General features: G+C 37.1%; 1 protein-coding gene and 1 non-coding gene across 8 annotated transcripts in view; both read right to left on the bottom strand.

Annotated features, from left to right (window-relative positions):
• Nucleotides 1-18,178, bottom strand: part of CWC27 (CWC27 spliceosome associated cyclophilin) — a 255,095-nt gene that overhangs the window by 172,911 nt on the left and 64,006 nt on the right. The window lies entirely within an intron of this gene.
• On the bottom strand, nucleotides 6,102-6,206 carry LOC111750008 (U6 spliceosomal RNA). The gene has a single exon (XR_002785158.1). It is a non-coding gene; the product is annotated as a U6 spliceosomal RNA (small nuclear RNA).

Genomic DNA, 18,178 nt, shown 5'->3' with positions numbered 1-18,178 from the left:
TTTTCCTCCATCTCATGTTTAGTCATACCATACAAGCTCAAGTAAGTGTTATTTACTATTTTATCAGAATAATTTCATCCAAATTGATTGATAAATAGCATAAAGGCTCCCACTGACCACAAAAGTATGGTTATGCTACTTTCACTTTCAATCAGAACTTCTGGCAAAAATGTAAGGCAGGGGCAATCAACAGCTTGTGTAGGATAAAGGAAGGGTTTAACTTACAGAAACACTGATTTCGATTATATTTAGAGACTTACCATTCTCCTCCTACACTGTGTAGTAAAGATGATACCTAGCTTCCTGGCACAAAGCTCTGGGTGAAGCCCATAGAAGAAAGAGGATCAAAACTATTTGAGAACGTCACAGTGCTATCAACTTTCAAATAAATCCAAATTGCAAAGAATATATGAACTAAAAGCAAAGGCCTACAGAAAGCAATATAAACGGATGTTTACCTTTTAAGACTAGACCAAGTTGAGCCATCATTTAATGCTAAAGTCCAAAACAATCCGTAAACCTCTTTATATCACACTGAAAATACCTTTCAAGGCAATATAAACAGCAGGGGGAATATCTCAAAAACATACATTGGTCAAGAAGAGAATCCAGTTATAGAATATAGATGTCAACATTTACCTCTCCATCACTGTTATCAAAACACACTCTTTGCAACCTGAAGTATTATAACTAAGATATACAAAGAACTGTCTCTGAGGGTCTTCAGAACTAAAATGTATGTTATGTGTCTGGCCCAGTTTAAGTATGAGCCGATTTGAAAGCAATGAGATGAACTTGGTATTTTCAAAACATCTCAAATTAATGGAATATATCCATAAATCTGCATGTCTGTGTATGTGTGCATAATATAAAATAATTTACAAACATATATGCTTATCACATACCAGATACTGTTCTAAGAGTTTTATATATACATTAATTTACTTAATCCTCACAACAATCCTATGATATGGTACTATTATAAACAGACTTTACAAATGAGAAAACTGGGATAATTACTTGGTTTAGAGCTCATGTGGCACAATGGTTAAGAGCTCGGCTGCTAACCAAAAGGTCAGCAGTTCAAACCCACCAGTGGCCCCCTGAAAACCCTATCAGGGAGTTCTACTCTGTCGTATACGGTCACTATAAGTCGGAATCAATTTGACAGTCATGGGTTTGGTTTTGGTTTAGAGCTCACAGCTAGGCAGTGGCAGAACAGATTAATTTGGTTCCAGAGTCTGGGCACTATGTTCTTAAATCACATGAGCAGTTCTCAAAGTGTAATTTGTGGGCCTTGGGAAACCCTAAAACCATTTCAAAAGAACGTGAAGTCCAAACTATTATAATAAAAATATTAAGACATGATTTTCCCTTTTCACTATTTTGATATTTGCACTGATGCAATAAACGAAATGTGGTACATACATACAATGGAGCATTATTCTGACATAAAGAAAAATGAAGTCCTAATACGTGCTACAACATGGATGAACCTTGAAAACATTATGCTGAGTGAAATAAATCAGTCAGAAAAGGACAAATATTCCATTATATGAAATATCTAGAATAGGCAAATGTATAAAAACCAATGTTTATTAGTGACATGCACCTTTTTAAAAACTATTTAGTAAGTGGGAAAAAAATATTGTGAATTTAATAGCTGCTTGAGTTTAATGTGTTGTAGACTGGTGAGTGGCTTGGGAGCTTTCAGAAGGTGCGACAGGAAAAAAGTGTTCCAGATTCAGATTCAGACTCAGATGACCTAAGTTGTCAGTAACAAAGTGATCTTAAAATAAGTCACTTATCCTCTCAAAACTTTACCTGTAAAATGAGGAAACTGGGAGACAGCTGATATGAGTCTTTCAACCTTAAACTTTTACAATTCTATTCAGATGCAGTGAACAATTGGCATAGAAAGATTAGGTGGGGAACAAGGTTAAATGCTAACTAATGGGAATGAAAAGGTAGTATAAATGACCCATTTCGGCTATTTAAAAAATGTATTATAAGTTATTTATTTATTTTTTTATTATAAGTTAACCGTTTTCTTCTTAAGTTGAAAAGAAAACCTCAAATAATAAAATGGACAATATTCAGAAAACAATCAGTTGAAAAATTCTAAAAATGTGTTAAGAATGTCTGCATAAATACATAGTATCTTGAAAACTGGAAAGGAATGTATTATAGCTGATACAATTTTAATAGCTATAATTAATTGGGAGCCCTGGTTGCACAGTGGTTAAGAGCTTGGCTGCCAACCAAAAGGTTGGCAGTTCGAATCCACCAGCTGCTCCCTGGAAATCCTATGGGGCAGTTCTACTCTCTCCTATAGGGTAACTGTGAGTTGGAGTCAACTCAACGGCAACTGGTTTATAATTAATTAATGCCTACCAACTCATCTCATCATAACAACAATCTGATAAGATAGGTATTTTTATTCCTGTTTTAAAATGAAGAAATTGAGACTTAGAGAGATTAAATAATTAATCCAAAAATATTAAGCTAGTATGTGGCACAGCCAGTATGCCAAATTGGGTTTGTTTAACTCCAAAGCAATACTCTACACTACCACAACACAAGGCATTCAGGCTCTTATATATGAGTACCTTTTTTATAGTCAAGTTTCAGTTACTAATTGTAATGAGAAGAGGAAGAACATGGAAAAATAACTCTCACACAAACATGTCATATCAGTTTATGACTTGGAAATAAATTTCAGTAAAAGGAATTCTGAGGCTTGGTGAAATACTGGATCAGATGGCCTCTAAAAAAACCTTACAAATCTCAAATTCAAGAAACATTCTCAGTACACTGAAGCCTAAATAGATCATCTAATCCATCTTCCCATTCACTACAGAAATGTAAAATGAATATTACATGAATTGCAGGTAAATCACAAATAGTAAGTATATTATTTAAGGGAATAACATGAGGAATATTCTAAGAAAATGATCCAACAACCTTCTATTTTTAATTTTCTATTTTTTTCATTGAGCTTGTTTAAAGAGAAGCATATTGAAAATTCAAAAGGCCATTTGGTCCTGGCTACTACTGTTTTGTTAAGGATGGGTAAAACTCACTCCAAAGAAGAAAATACTGATTTGATATTTCATTTCCATTTACTTTTTCTCTTTTTAGGGTGAGACAAAATTGCCAAAAAAAAAAAAAAAGTTACAAACAAAATTAAGTAAGACAAGTCCAAGAAAATTTACCAACTAAAAGTATGCTCTTGGATAATCAAGAGGAAACTAAATAAGATTTCTAAATATTAAACAGGATAAAGCAGAAAGCAGAAGACACGAAAATAACAGTTATATTATGATCTATGGCAAATAATCAAGTGGCAAGAAAGGAAGTTAAAAATTACTACTCACTTATTCATTCAAGTAATTAATGAAGTAAAAGTCAAAACCTACTACTTGGTCCTCGGTTTCGCAGGAATGCAATCATAAAAATTATGACAGTCAAGGAAATTTGCAAGCTGCCATGTATAATTTAAACCTTAAATGCAAGTCTAAAGTGCCCCCAATACTTTTGGTGTTGTTGGTTTATTGTTGTTAGGTGTCCTTGAGTCGTTTCCAACTCACAGCCACAGTCTGTAAAACGGAACAAACCACTGCCCGGTCCTGCACCATTCTCAATCATTGCTATGTTTGAGCCCTTTGTTGCAGCCACTGCGTCAATCCATCTCATTGACGGTCTTCCTCTTTTAACACTGACCTTCTACTCTACCAAGCATGATGTCATTCTCCAGGGGCTAGCCCCTCCTGATAACGTGTCCAAAGTACATGAGATGAAGTCTCGCCATCTTCACTTCTAAGGAGCATTCTGGCTATACATCTTCCAAGACAGATTTGTTTATTCTTCTGGCAGCCATGGTATATTCAATATTCTTCACCAACACCATAATTCAAATGCATCAATTCTTCTTCCATCTTTCTTATTCACTGTCCAGCTTTCACATGCATATGAGGCAGTTGAAAATACCATGACTTGGGTCAGGAACACCTTATTCCTCAAAGTCACATCTTTGCTTTTCATCACTTTAAAGAGGTCTTTTGCAGCAGATCTGCCCAATGCAAAAATAAATCATTTGATTTCTTGACTGCTCATTCCATGGGCACTTTCTGTGGATCCAAGTAAAATAAAATACTTGACAACTTCAATATTTTCTCTGTATATCATGATGTTGCTTATTGGTCCAGTTGTGAGGATTTTTGTTTATTTATGTTGAGGTATAATGCATACTAAAGGCTGTAGTCTTTGATCTTCACCAGTAAGAGCTTCAAGTCCTCTTGGCTTTCAGCAAGCAAGGTTATGTCATTTGTATAACACAGGTTGTTAATGAGTCAATGAGTCTTCCTCCAATCCTGATGCCCCATTCTTCTTCATATAGTCCAGCTTCTTTGATTATTTGCTCAGCATACAGATTAAATAAGTATGGTGCAAAGATACAATGATACAACTCCGATGCACACCTTTCCTGATTTTAAACCATGTAGTATCCCATTGTTTTGTTTGAACAACTGTCTTTTCACCTATGTATAGGTTCCACATGAGCACAATTAAGTGTTCTGGAACTCCCATTCTTCAACATGTTATCCATAACTAGTTATGATCCACACAGTTGAATGCCTTTGCATAGTCAATAAAACACAAGTAAACACCTTTCTGATATTCTCTGCTTTCAGCCAAGATCCATTTGACATCAATGATACCCTTTGTTTCATGTCCTCTTCTGAATCTGGCTTGAATTTGTGGCAGTTGCCTATTGACGTACTGCTGCAACTGTTTTTGAATTATCTTCAGCAAAATTTTACCTCCAAGTTATTTTAATAATACTGTTCCATAACTTCCAAATTCTGTTGGATCACACTTCTTTGCAACAGGCACATATATAAATCCCCTCCAGTAGGTTGGTCAGATAGCTGTCTTCCAAATTTCTTGGCAAAAATGAGTGACTGCTTCCAGTGTTGCATCCATTTGTTGTATTCCATCTGAATTGGTATTCCATCAATTCCTGGAGCCTTGCTTTTTGCTGATGCCTTCAGTGCAGCTTGGACTTCTTCTTCAATACCATCAGATCTTAATTATATGCTACCTCCTGAAATAGTTGAACATTGACCAATTCTTTTTTTTTTTTTTTAATTTGGAGATTGTTTTACTAAGATCTTTTTTCTATGTGCTTTAAGTGAAAGTTTACAGCTTAAGTTAGTTTCTCATACAGAAGTTTATACATACATTATGTGATCCTAGTTGCTCTCCCTATAACATGACAGCACACTCCTCCTTTCCACCCTGGATTTCCTGTGTCCATTCAACCAGCTCCTGTCCCTTTCTGCCTTCTCATCTTGCCTCTGAACAGGAGTTGCCCATTTAGTCTCATGCATCTACCTTAGCTAAGAAGCACACTCTTCACAAGTATCATTTTATGTCTTATAGTCCAGTCTAATGTTTGTCTGAAGAGCTGGCTTCAGAAATGGTTTTAGTTTTGGGCTAACAGAATCCAGGGGCTGTGTCTTCTGGAGCCCTTCAGTCTCAGTCAGACCATTAAGTCTGGTCTTTTTACTAGAATGAGTTCTGCACCCCACTTTTCTCCTGCTCCATCAGGGATTCTCTGTTGTATTCCCTATCAGGGCAGTCATTGGTGGTAGTGGGGCACCATCTCTTTCTTTCACTCTCAGGCTGATGGAATCTCTGGTTTATGTGGCCCTTTCTTTCTCTTGGGCTCATATTTTCCTTGTGCCTTTGGTGTTCTTCATTCTCCTTTGCTCCAGGTGGGTTGAGACCAATTGATTTATCTTGGCTACTTGGTAGCTTTAAGACCCTGGACACCACTCACCAAAGTGGGATGCAGAACGTTTTCTTAATATACTTTGTTATGCCAATTGACCTAGATGTTCCCTGAAACCATGGTCCCTGGAACCCCACCCCTGCTACTCTGTCCCTCAAAGTGTTTGGTTGTATCAGGAAACTTCTTAGCTTTTGGTTTAGTCCAGTTGTGCTGACCTCCCCTGTATTGCATTGTTGTCATTCCCTTCACCTAAGATAATTCTTGTCTATCATCTAGTTTTTTTTTTTTATCTAGTTAGTGAATAAAAAATACGGAACGCTCCATGAATTTGCATGTCATCCTTGTGTAGGGGCCATGCTAACCTTCTCTGTATTGTTCCAATTTTAGTATATATGCTCCCGAAGGGAGCACCAACCAATTCTTTTTGGTACAGTGACTCTCTGTATTCCTAACATCTGCTTTTGATGCTTCCTGCATCATTCACTGTTTTGCCCATAAACCAAACAAACCAAACCCAGTGCCGTCGAGTCGATTCCGACTCATAGCGACCTTATAGCGACCCTATAGGATAGAGTAAAACTGCCCCATAGGGTTTCCAAAGAGTGCCTGGTGGATTCGAACTGCCGACCTTTTGGTTAGCAGCCGTAGCACTTAACCACTACGCCACCAGGGTTTCCATTTTGCCCACAGAATCCTTCAACATTGCAACTCGAGACTTGAATTTTTCTTCAGTCCTTTCAGTTTGAGAAGTGCCAAATGTGTTCTTCCCTTTTGGTTTTCTGACTCCAGGTCTTTGCACATTTCATTATAATACTTTACTTTGTCTTCTCAGTTGCCTTTTTAAATATTCTGTTCAGCTTTTTATTTCATCATTTCTTCCATTCGCTTTAGCTACTCTACATTCAAGAGCAAGTTTCAGAGTCTCTTCCAACATCCATTTTGGTCTTTCTTTCTGGCTTTTTTTTAAAGATCTTTTGCTTTCTTCATGTATGATGTCTTTGATGCCATCCCACAATTTGCCTGGTCTTGGTCATTAGTGTTTAATGGGTTAAATCTGTTCTTGAAATGGTCTCTAAGTTCAGGTGGAATATACTCAAGGTTAAAATCTGGTTTTCGTAGACTTCTTTAAATTTTCTTCAGCTTCAACTTGAACTTGCATATGAGCAACTGATGATCTGTAGTCGGCTCCTGGCTTGTTCTAACTGATGACATCAAGGTTCTCCATTATCTCTTTCCACGGATGTAGTAGATTTGATCCCTGTATATTCCATCTGGTGAGGTATTTCCAATGAATAGATCATTGGTCTTGCAAAATACTATCATGCATTCACTGACATTGTTTCTATCACTGGCACTGTTTCTATCACCAGCGTCATTTCTATCACCAAGGCTGTATTTTCCAACTATTGATCCTTCTTTGTTTCCAGCTTTCGCATTCCAATCACCAGTAATTAACAATGCATCTTGACTGCATGTTTAATCAATTTCAGACTGCAGGAGTTGGTAAACATCTTTAATTTCTTCATGTTTAGCATTAGTGTTTGGTGGATAAGTTTGAATAATACTCATATTAACTGGTCTTCCTTATAGGTGTTTGGCTATTATCCTGTCCTGATAGTACTGTATTTCAGGACAGATCTTGAAATGTTTGTTTTGAAGATGAACACAACTCCACTCCTCTTCAACTTGTCCTCCCCAACAGAAAAGAGCATATGATTATCTGATTCAAAATGACCCATACCAGTCCCTTTCAGTTCACTAATGCCTAGGATATCCATCTTTATCCATTCCATTTCATTTTTGACAGCTTCCAATTTTCTTAGATTCATACCTCATATGTTTCATGTTCCAATTACTAATGGACATTTGCTGCTGTTTATTCTCACTTTGAATCATGCCATCTCAGCAAATGAAGGTCCCAAAAGCTTTACCCTATCCATGTCATTAAGGTCGACTCTACTTTGAGAGGTATGAATGCCTTCCAACCTGAGGGGCTTATCTTCTGGCACCATATCACCCAATGTTCTACTGCTATTCATAAAATTTTCACTGGTCAATTTTTTCAGAAGTAGATAGCCAGGTCATTCTGTCTTATCTTAGTCTGGAAGCTCTGCTGCAACCTGTCCCCTATGGGTGATCCTACTGGCATTCAAAATACTGGTGGCATAGCTTTCAGCATCACAGCAACACACAAGCCACCAAAGTTAGACAAACTGACAGACCAGTAGAGGTGTATGGATATATCATATTTTATTTTTCCATTGATGGACATTTGGGCTGTTCCACTTCTTGGCTATTGCGAATAATGCTACAATGCACATCTGTGTACAACTTTCTGTTTGAATATCTGTTTTCAATTTTCTTGAATATACATGTACGAGGAGAATTTCTGGGTCATATAGTAATTCTATGTTTAACTTTTTGAGGATCCACCGAACTGAATTCTGCAGTGACTTCACCATTTTTTATTTCCACCAACAATGCATGAGGGTTCCAATTCTTCCACATCCTTACCAAAACTTATTTTTGCATTCTTTTCTTATTACAGCCACCCTGTGTATGTGTATGTGAAGTGGTATGTCACTGTAATTTTGATTAGGCATCTATAGAACACTCCAGACAAGCATAGAAGAATACACATTCTTTTCAAGTACACATGGAACATCCAAGATAAGTCATATGCTGGGCCAAAAAAAGGAACTCTTGATAAGTGCAAAATAACTGAAATCACATGGAATAGGTCCTCTGACCACATTGAAATTAATTTAGACATCAATAGTAGAAAAACACCTGAAAAAAAAAAATACCTGGAAATTAAACAGCATACTTCTAAATAACCCATAGGTTAAAGATGAAGCCATAAGGGAAGTCAGGAAATATTTTGAACTGAACGAAAATGAAAGCACAACTGTATCAGTCTGGGCGCAACCAGAGAAACAATCAATAGTAATAATATGAGGATATATTCTTTTTTTAAAAAAAAATAATTTTTATTGTGCTTTAAGTGAAAGTTTACAAATCAAGTCAGTCTGTCAAATATAAGCTTATATATACCTTACTACATACTCTCATTTACTCTCCCCCTAATGAGTCAGGCCGCTCCCTTCTTCCAGTTTCTCCTTTCGTGACAATTTTGCCTGTTTCTAACCCTCTCTACCCTCCAATCTCCCCTCCAGACAGGAGATGCCAATACAGTCTCAAGTGTCCACCTGATACAAGTAGCTCACTCTTCATCAGCATCTCTCTCCAGCCCATTGTCCAGTCCCTTCCATGTCTGATGAGAAGTCTTCGGGAATGGTTCCTGTCCTGCGCCAAAGAAGGTTTGGGGACCATGACCGCCAGGATTCTTCTAGTCTCAGTCAGGCCATTAAGTCTGGTCTTTTTATAAGAATTTGGGGTCTGCATCCCACTGTTCTCCTGCTCCCTCAGGAGTTCTCTGTTGTGTTCCCTGTCAGGGCAGTCATAGGTTGTGGCCGGGCACCATCTAGTTCTTCTGGTCTCAGGATGATGTAAGTCTCTGGTTCATGTGGCCCTTTCTGTCTCTTGGGCTCATAGTTATCGTATGACCTTGGTGTTCTTCATTCTCTTTTGATCCAGATGGGTTGAGACCAATTGATGCATCTTAGATGGCCGCTTGTTAGCATTTAAGACCCCAGACGCCACATTTCAAAGTGGGACGCAGAATGTTTTCATAATAGAGTTTATTATGCCAATTGACTTAGAAGTCCCCTTGAGCCATAGTCCCCAAACCCCCGCCCTTGCTCCACTGACCTTCGAAGCATTCAGTTTATCCTGGAAACTTCTTTGCTTTTGGTCCAGTCCAGTTGAGCTGACCTTCCCTGTATTGAGTATCGCCCTTCCCTTCACCTAAAGTAGTTCTTATCTACTAACTAATCAGTAAATAACCCTCTCCCTCCCTGCTTCCCTCCCCCCTCTCGTAACCACAAAAGAATGTGTTCTTCTCAGTTTATACTATTTCTCAAGAACTTATAATACTGGCTTTATACAGTATTTGTCCTTTTGCATCTGACTAATTTCCCTCAGCATAATGCCTTCCAGGTTCCTCCATGTTATGAAATGTTTCACAGATTCGTCACTGCTCTTTATCGATGCGTAGTATTCCACTGTGTAAACATACCATAATTTATTTAACCATTCATCTGTTGATGGATACCTTGTTTGCTTCCAGCTTTTTGCTATTGTAAACAGTGCTGCAATAAACATGGGTGTGCATATATCTGTTCGTGTAAAGGCTCATTTCCCTAGGGTATATTCCAAGGAGTAGGATTTCTGGGTTGTATGGTAGTTCTATTTTTAACTTTTTAAGAAAATGCCAGATAGATTCCCAAAGTGGTTGTACCATTTTACATTCCCACCAGCAGTGTATAGAGTTCCAATCTCTCTGCAGCCCCTCCAACATTTATTATTTTGTGTTTTTTGGATTAATGCCAGCCTTGCTGGAGTAAGATGGAATCTCATCGTAGTTTTAATTTGCATTTCTCTAATGGCTAATGATCGAGAGCATTTTCTCATGTATCTGTTAGCTGCCTGAATATCTTCTTTAGTGAAGTGCGTGTTGATCTCCTTTGCCCACTTTTTGATTGGGTTGTTTGTCTTTTTGTGGTTGAGTTTTAACAGAATCATATAGATTTTAGAGATCAGGCGCTGGTCAGAGATGTCATAGCTGAAAATTTTTTCCCAATCTGTAGGCGGTCTTTTTACTCTTTTGGTGAAGTCTTTAGATGAGCATAGGTGTTTGATTTTTAGGAGCTCCCAGTTATCTGGTTTCTCTTCGTCATTTTTAGTAATGTTTTGTATTCTCTTTATGCCTTGTATTAGGGCTCCTAATGTTGTCCCTATTTTTTCTTCCATGATCTTTATCGTTTTAGTCTTTATGTTTAGGTCTTTGATCCACTTGGAGTTAGTTTTTGTGCATGGTGTGAGGTATGGGTCCTGTTTCATTTTTTTGCAAATGGATATCCAGTTATACCAGCACCATTTGTTAAAAAGACTATCTTTTCCCCAATTAACTGACACTGGGCCTTTGTCAAATATCAGCTGCTCATATGTGGATGGATTTATATCTGGGTTCTCAATTCTGTTCCACTGGTCTATGTGCCTGTTGTTGTACCAGTACCAGGCTGTTTTGACTACTGTGGCTGTATAATATGTTCTAAAATCAGGTAGAGTGAGGCCTCCCACTTTCTTCTTCTTTTTCAGTAATGCTTTGCTTATCCGATGCTTCTTTCCCTTCCATATGAAGTTGGTGATTTGTTTCTCCATCAATTTAAAAAATGTCATTGGAATTTGGATCGGAAGTGCATTGTATGTATAGACGGCTTTTGGTAGAATAGACATTTTTACTATGTTAAGTCTTCCTATCCATGAGCAAGGTATGTTTTTCCACTTATGTAGGTCCCTTTTAGTTTCTTGCACTAGTACTTCATAGTTTTCTTTGTATAGGTCTTTTACATTTTTGGTAAGATTTATTCCTAAGTATTTTATCTTCTTGGGGGCTACCGTGAATGGTATTGATTTGGTGATTTCCTCTTCAATGTTTTTTGTTGATGTAGAGGAATCCAAGTGATTTTTGTATGTTTATCTTATAACCTGAGACTCTGCCAAACTCTTCTATTAGTTTCAGTAGTTTTCTGGAGGATTCCTTAGGGTTTTCCGTGTATAAGATCATGTCATCTGCAAATAGAGATAATTTTACTTCTTCCTTGCCAATCTGGATGCCCTTTATTTCTTTGTCTAGCCTAATTGCTCTCTGGCTAGGACCTCTAGCACAATGTTGAATAAGAGCGGTGATAAAGGACATCCTTGTCTGGTTCCCGTTCTCAAGGGAAATGCTTTCAGGCTCTCTCCATTTAGAATGACGTCGGCTGTTGGCTTTGTATAGATGCCCTTTATTATGTTGAGGAATTTTCCTTCAATTCCTATTTTGCTGAGAGTTTTTATCATGAATGAGTGTTGGACTTTGTCAAATGCCTTTTCTGCATCAATTGGTAAGATCATGTGGTTTTTGTCTTTTGTTTTATTTATACGGTGGATTACATTAATGGTTTTTCTAATATTAAACCAACCTTGCATACCTGGTATAAATCCCACTTGGTCGTGGTGGATTATTTTTTTTGATATGTTGTGGAATTCTATTGGCTAGAATTTTGTTGAGGATTTTTGCATCTATGTTCATGAGGGTATAGGTCTGTAATTTTCTTTTTTTGTGGTGTCTTTACCTGGTTTTGGTATTTATGACGGTATATTCTAATAGAGAGAGAGAGAGAGATTTACTGCATGGATTATGGAATTGTGGAGGATGGCTAGGCAAGTATGAAATCCATAGCGCAGACCATCAGGAAGGGCAAGCTGGAACTCTTGGGCTGAAGCTGCTATCCACAGGTGAAATTTTTTCTTCAAGGAAGCCTTAGCTCTGCTTTTAAAGCTTTTCAATTGATTGAATTAGGTTCCAATATTACATTGGATAATCTCTTTTACTTTGATTTTAATCACATCTAAAAAAATACCTTCACAGCAACACCTAGATTAGTGAATAACTAGGGACTGTAGCCTAGCTAAGGAGCCCTAGTGGCACAGTGGTTAAGTGGTTGGCTGGTAACCAAAAAGTCAGCAGTTTGAACCCTTCAGCCACTCAGCAATAGAAAGATGTGGCTGTCTGCTTCGGTAAAGATTTACAGCCTAGGAAATCCTATGGGGCAGTTCTTCTCTGTCCTATAGGGTCACTATGAATTGGAATCAACTTGATGGCAACAGATCAGGATTTTTTGATAGCCTAGCTAAGTTGATAAAAGTGACTATCACAACATATCAAAATTGATGAGTTGCAGCTAAGCCAGTGCTCAGATGGGAATTTAGAGTTTAAAATGCTTACATTAGAAGAGAAGAAAGTCCAAAATCAACTACCTAAACTTCCATCATAAGAAGCTGGAAAAAAGTAGTAGGAGAACCAGCAGAAGGAGCGAAAGGATCAGAAGAGAGGCAGAGGAGGACCAAAAGGAACAGGGAAGGAGAAGGAGAAGGAGGCAGAAGATTAAATAGTAAGTAGAAGAAAGAAAGTTGGAGGGCTTATACTACCTGATTACAAGACTTGCTATTTTAGAAAAAATTGGGCCTCAACTATGTACTGTTTAGCTCATAACTTTCCAGATTATCTGATTCCAGTGTTTCATTTCTTTGAGCTATTTACACCCCTATAAATTGTAGATAACTGATGACAATGCAAAACAATTCTTGTCTATAGACATATAAATTCTGTCCAGTGGAGGCTTAACTGACTGCCTCCTCCCCTGTACTGTAGAAGAGGCCAGTTTTGCTTCCATTTGCACACTCATTTTAGCATTTCTGATCTTTAAGTGCATCTCTTTTTTTTAAGTCTCCTTTAAATTAATTGTAGCATCATACCAATTCCCTCACTAATAGTATGTTAAATACAAACTTCTAACACTTGTTCATTTTATATCTGTAGGAAAGTCATGATTTTACCTTTTTTTAAGGAAATTACACTATGAGAATATAATAATCCAAAGTGTGTGCTAATGACTTTAATCCATTGCCATGGAGTTGATTCCAACTCATAGCAACCCTAATGGACAGAGAAGAACTGCCGCGTAGGGTTTCCAAGGATTGGCTGATGGATTTGAACTGCCGACCCTTTGGTTAGCAGCCAAGCCCTTAACCACTGTGCCACCAGGGATCCACTAATGACTTTAGAATAGACATATATATCAAAGGAATAGAACACAGTCCAGAAATAGACCCACATATTAATGGTCAAATGTTTTCCAATAAGGCTCAAATAACTGGAAATCCATATAAAAAATTTTACCTACACTCTTATCTCATACTGTGCTTTGCTATTTTCTAACTGAGAACTCAAGCAAAAAATGTTATTAACTCATTCTCTTGCTGAATAATTTAAATTGTCAACACACAATAACACATATTCATGTGAATTACTTCTTGTATTCAAACGATGAGATAAAGATTTTTAGTCTACATATATGGCAAGGAAACCCTGGTGGCGTAGTGGTTAAGTGCTACAGCTGCTAACCAAAAGGTCAGCAGTTTAAATCTACCAAGCATTCCTTGGAAACTCTACGGGGCAGTTCTACTCTGTCCTATAGGGTCACTATGAATCGGAATAGACTCGAAGGCAGTGGGTTTTGGGTTTATACATGCTTATATATGCTTCACTGGTTTTGCTCCTCTAGAGAACCCAGCCTAAGACACTTGGCTTCTACTGTTTCTTCTGTTTAGTTGTACAAACTGATCACTTAACACAGAATTTTCCTACATGAGCAAACATTCAACTGCCTTGTGTTTTAGTTACATATGCATAAACCTGTCTCCCTTGAGAACAGCCACGTTTTATTTGTTTTGCTTTCCTAGCAGTGTATTTTTCCTTATAATTCAATCAGTTGATACTTTGCTTCTATACAAAATCCAGTGAGCATTCCTGCATTCTAACCAAATAAAAAAGAAAGAAAGAAAAAAAACCTGTTGCCATCGAGTTGATTCTGACTCAGAGCAACCCTTTAGGATAGGACAAAGTAGAACTTCCCTGTAGGGTTTCTAAGGCTGTAATCTTTACAGAAAGGAGCCTTGATGGTACAGTGGTTAAGTACCTAGCTGCTAACTGAAAGGCTGGCAATTCAAACCTACTGGCCTGCTCCACAGGACAAAGATATGGCAGTCTGCTTCTGTAAAGATTTACAGTGTTGGAAACCCTACAGGGTGCTCTACTTGGTCCTATATGGTCCCTATGAGACAGCAATGGGTAATCTTTACAGAAACAGACTGCCACATCTTTCTCCCTACTGACTGATGGGTTCGAACCACTGATCTTTCAGTTAGCAGCCAGGTGCTTAACCACTGTGTAACCAGAACTCCTTATTAGCATTCTAAGTTCCATAAATTCTGGGACACTGGTGAGATCAACTTTCTGAAACTATAAGGTTGAGAGAAGCAGATTTAGAACAATTCACCAAGACAAATATAATTCCATGAAGCTTTATTTGTACTTAGCAAGTTAACTTCTCTCTAGTAAACTGTACTGAATTCTTCTATCTGTGCATGCAAATAAAATCTGTATCTTCATAAGCATTAGTTTTTGTCATAAGAAATTAACTTTAGTAGCTACTAATTCTTATTTGGATTCCTCTCATGTACACAGTATTAATGCAGAGGATACAAAAGAGGTTAATTTTTCCCTGATTGCCACACTTTAAGTGTTTCAGTTCTCAACCCTATTTATTGGATGAAAACCAAAATCTAATTTATATCGACAAAATGATTAAGTAAAAGCAACTGAGAAAATAGATGTTTAAAAAATAAGTTACGTATGACTGATTGACAAATTCAAAGCAAACTTTTGAATTAGTAGGTTTTTGCCTATAAGCAGTAGAACTGACCAGAGGAAAACCTTGCTATTCAGAGAGGATGCTTCAGAGACATAAATAGAGAAATAAGTACAGAAATCTGTAAATACTGTTTCGTATCCCTCATAAAGATATGTTTTTAGTGGGCATAGCAGGCTGTCATTTTTTAAAAAAGAAAATCTATTTTTCCTTGTGAATGTACAAATATCTCTGAAAGTACACATATCGTTAGCTTGTGGTATTAATACTGTTAGTGTCTGGTGAGGAGAAATGAGTGGATAGGATCAAGAATTGGCGGCCTCTCAATGTGAACCATTTTGAAATCTTTGAAGTTTGTATAATATAAATTTATTGACTATTGAAAACAAATTTTTAAGTTTTTAAAACTTTCATGATTGACTTCTACTTCTAGCATAGCAACAGTACCAGGAATTGGATTTACTCTACCAACTGAAACAAACAAAAAGCTGGATAAAATATACAAAGTATCAGTTTTTATAGCACTGGATATCAGGCATTGAAGGGCAATGACCTGTGAGAGATAATAAACAAATGAGATAAGTTCTACGGTTGCCCTCGCTTATTACCTTCAGAGAGTTTCCAGGCCACAGTGCGTGGCGGGAGAACACAGCCATAGTCTGCCAGACAACTTGAATTGAGAAGACATTACTGAAATCCAGGGAGATGAAAGTGACTATAGTTTGCACGACAGAGTGCTAAAGAGGAGAGTTACACAAAGAGAGAACTCCAGAGATCTGCAGAGGACTCTCTTGGATGCTCAGCAAAGTGATAATCATTGGACGCAAGTAAGGAAACCACGTGAGGCCATGAATAATGCCTTTTACCACTACATAGACTGGAAAACCTCATAATTCATGGGGCACTAGAAAGAATACTCAGAAGGATCTTCCTCAGGATGGGTGAAAAATTAGCCCAAGACTAAACACTGCTCTAGTACTGCCTAATGAATTTTAAACACAAGACCTGAAAAAAGCAAACTGATTATGATTAGCGTAATTGAGTCCCAAGACAAGGCTCAAGAACATTTACATGTATACAAGAAAAAAGAACCTTTTGGTAATTGCTATGGCAATATATAATTTTGAAATAACAGCAACAAGAGCCAAAAAATATATGTACAGATATATATGTATGTATGTAGGCATATATGTGTATAGGTATACCTGTGTGAATATGTGTGCATATGTATATGTGTGTATATGACTGTATGCATATATATTAATAAATATAATAAAGCACATAGGGGGCACATTTTACTGATACTTCTTAGACATAACCAAACACCTTGCAGGATTGGTTTTCTGGGTGTGAAGGTTTAAGACAATAGCCTTGTGGAACATCTTGGTCAATTGGTATAATACAGTTCACTAACTTTATGTTCTACATCCTGGTTTGGTGAGTAGTGTCTGGGGTCTTAAAAGCTTGCAAGCGGCCATCTAAGATATAACTATTGGTCTCTACTTGTCTGGAACAAAAGAGAAAAAAGGAAACTAAAGACAAAGAAGAAACTAGTCTGCAGAACTAACAGTCTACACGAACCATGCAGCCTCTTCTACCCTGAGACCAGAAGAACTAGATGGTGCCCAGCTACCACTACTGACCATTCTGATCTAGGACACAGTAGATGGCTCCTGATTAAATGAGAGTATATTTATACAATGGAACACTACTCAGCAATAAAAAGAAATGAACTATTGATGAATACAACGATAATAATTAATTTCAAAGTAATTATATTGAGTAAACCTAGAACAAAAAAAGTAAATGCTGTATATACAATAATTCCATTTATTTAAAATTCTAAAAAATATAAACTACAGTGACAGAAAGCAAATTAATGGCTGCCAGAGCATAGGAGGGAGTTGGGGGGCGGATAAAAAAGGGCACTAGAGAATTCAGGGGTTGATGAATACTTTCATTATCTTGACTGTAATTATCTACTGGCTAGCACTTGTGGTGCATTTCTGTGAACTAGAAAAAGGCAAACTCTCTGGGGAACCTACCAGGAAAAAAACACTTGCTCTATGGTTGAACAATTAGAAGAGGACATTCATTCTTTGGGACCGGTGTGGCCTTCACCAGTGAACAAGACCTGGTGAGGGCAGCCTCAGTTAGATGGCAGCCCACACTCACGCCCCCACAGTTAATCCCTCTTTTCCAGGGCACAATCGGTACAATTATATTCAGCAGCCCTGCTTACCGAATGCCCTAATCATTTACTATTTTATCAAATGCAGATAATCAAGCAATGTCATCCCATAAAAACACTCCATTTATAAATGCATCATATAAGGGTGGGGGGAAGGCATGAAAAAGCTGTATCTCAAAACTCTTGGCCTACTGAAGTTCTAATATTGCAAATAATCAAGCAGAATAATGATGTTAAGAGTAAATAAGGACAACTTCATTACCAAGCCTTCATTTTTTAAAGTGACATTTTATGTTTGTTTTCTTTAGTAAGATTTGAAGTGTTTCTGTAAATGCAATATTTAAAAAAAAAAAAAAAACAGAGGAAGAAAAAATAAAGCAACATGTTTTCCTAAGCAGTAAGTCATCATTCAGTTTTCAGCAAAGAAATTTATCTTTCTAAAATGAAAGAATTGCATATACTAGCTTGTTAAAGTTAAATTTTATCTTTTGAATTTGTTTCCTTAAGAGAGCATGTCCATAATCACATTTGCAGACACATGCTATTTTTGTTTTATGAAGTTGTCATAGTTTTTACTATGAACAGGTGTTCTCAAAAATACTTCCATTTTTTGTAAACATTCAAAATTAAACAAATGAAATAAAAATAGAAATAACAACCTAAGCAAAAGGAAATAAATTAGCAAACTCATTATCTTAAAAGAGACCATTTATTTTATTAGCAAAATTGCCCCTACACTCTATTCAAATTTGGGTTCTGGCTGTTGGTAGTATAAACCTGGCTTAAAATAACATACACCTTTAGAAAAGCTCT

This window comes from Loxodonta africana, chromosome 2 (assembly GCF_030014295.1).
Source record: "Loxodonta africana isolate mLoxAfr1 chromosome 2, mLoxAfr1.hap2, whole genome shotgun sequence".
Classification (NCBI taxonomy): domain Eukaryota; kingdom Metazoa; phylum Chordata; class Mammalia; order Proboscidea; family Elephantidae; genus Loxodonta; species Loxodonta africana.
Note: the sequence above shows the minus strand (reverse complement) of the source record. Positions and strands in the feature narration are given on the sequence as shown.